The following is a 2,101-nucleotide window of genomic DNA, read 5'->3' on the forward strand; positions in this document are numbered from 1 at the left end:
CTGGGAATTTTCCCGAACGAGTGGCATCTCCACTACAGTGTACTGCAGTGGTGACTAACGCGATATTCCCGCTGCGTTGTTGCAGAGTTCTGGCAGGCGGAGTTCCGCCGCTGTAGCCAGACGAGCGAGTCACCGCCCCCGGTCCCGCCGAAGCTCTACCCTGAGGAGGAACTGCTCAAATCTCCCAGCATGCTGCCGACCTCGCCCAGCTCCCACAAGGCTCTGCACATCGTCGACAGCCGCCGCGGCCGCGCGACGGCGTGCCTCCCGCGCCCGCTCTCCCCGGCGTTGTCGGCGACGACGTCGTCGTCCGCGTCGTGGTCGTCGCTGCAGCAACGCACGCCGCCGCCGCAGCAGCCTCCGGCGCCGCACAAGCTGCAGATGCCGCACTCGATGAAGGACGACCCACTCATCGAGGCGCTGAGTCACTTCTCCGAGACGGTCGAGACGCTCAGCGCGCCGCCGCCTCGCGCCGCCGACCCCGCACCTCGCGACCCCGTCGGCTCAACGACGAGACGCAGCAACGGTAGTGCCACCATCACATACTTCGACAACGTCGCGCCGCGAGACTCCGACAGCTTCCCCGACGCGCTGCCCATCGTCACCGTCTTGCTCGCCGCGAAGCCCGTCACCGCGGCAACGACGACAAACTCGTTGCGCATCCCGGAGCTCGTCGCCGCGGCGACGGCGGCACAGTCGACGTCGGGCAGCGTCAGCAGCCTGTCGTCGGGCAGCTTCCAGAGCGCGGCCGAGCAGTCGTCGAGCCACGCCGACTCAAACTCCGTCCGCGACTCCGTGTCGATCGTCAGCGAAGACGACGACGGCGACGACGACGACGACGATGATGCGGCCTATCACCTCGCGTCGTCTGCCGACTGCCTTGCGGCGATGGCGCATTTCGGTGGCGCCCTCTCGGGGACGTGCGCCAACTCTGCCGCCACCGCGAAGGAGGAAATCAAAGAGACGGCGATCTGTAGCAGCGGCGAGGAGGAGGAGGAAGAGGAGGAGGGAAGGAGGAGCTGTGCTGTCGATGACGACATGCAGCGAGGGGAAGCCGGGAAGATGTACCCCGGGATTGGCGGCGCGGGGGAGGCGAACGTCGGGACGGGTGCGGAAACGCGAGCGTCGGCGAGACAACGTGGCGGGCGCGTTTCGCCGAACGGATGCGTCGTCGAGAACGGCATGAGTTCCGTCGATCTGCCACATCGTGCCTCGGAGCTGGCCGCTGAAGATAGATGCAAATTTGACGTTGTCATGGCAACGAACGGCGAGTGCACCGTCGTCATTTCTGATTCGCCGACGAAGGCTCTGCATGTCGACGAAGAGGAAGACGGGGACGAGGAGGAGAGGAAGCCGCCGCGTGGCGGCGTGGAGGAGGAACGGCGCGGCGGCGAGAAAAGAAGCTATCCGCAGCCGCAGGAGGAGGAGGAGGAGCGGCGGCGCTTCACATCGAGCGTGACGATGCAGCTGTCTCGCGAGAACTCGCCCGACGACGCGCAGCAGCGGCTCAGCGCCTCGTCGCACGGCAGCGCGGATGCCGGCACCCCCTTGAGGTCACCGCCCTGCAACGACGCGGGCGCGAGCGACGAGAAATCCTTGCCGCGAGATCGGTCGAGTCGTCCCGCGTCGGGGTCGCCGGGCGATGTCAGGGAAAGGTCACCGGAGGCCGTGCCGGAGGTTAAGGTAGCTCCCGTATGGGAGGTTAAGCAGGAGAAGAAAGAGGTTGCGAAGGAGGAAGTCTCGATTGCTCCGGGACAGGGGAATAAAGCGTTAATAAATGAAGAGCATGCGGTTGCTTCTGTACAGGAAGTTAATCAGGAGAAAAAATCACCGGTAAAGGACGATGTCAAGGTCGCTTCTGTACAGGAAGTTAATCATGGGAAGGTACTACTCGTGAAGGAAGACATCTTGGTCACTTCCATACCGGAAGTTAAACACGGGAAGAAACCACTAATAAAAGAAGAGGTTACTGTCACTTCCATACAGGAAATTAACAAGGGGAAGAAACTTCCCATAAAAGAAACGGGTTCGGTTACTCCCGTACACGAAGTTGAACAGACGAACGCGCCACAGGTGAAAGATGAAGTTACGATCGCTTCCT

This window comes from Priapulus caudatus, unplaced genomic scaffold (assembly GCF_000485595.1).
Source record: "Priapulus caudatus unplaced genomic scaffold, Priapulus_caudatus-5.0.1 Scaffold69, whole genome shotgun sequence".
Classification (NCBI taxonomy): domain Eukaryota; kingdom Metazoa; phylum Priapulida; class Priapulimorpha; order Priapulimorphida; family Priapulidae; genus Priapulus; species Priapulus caudatus.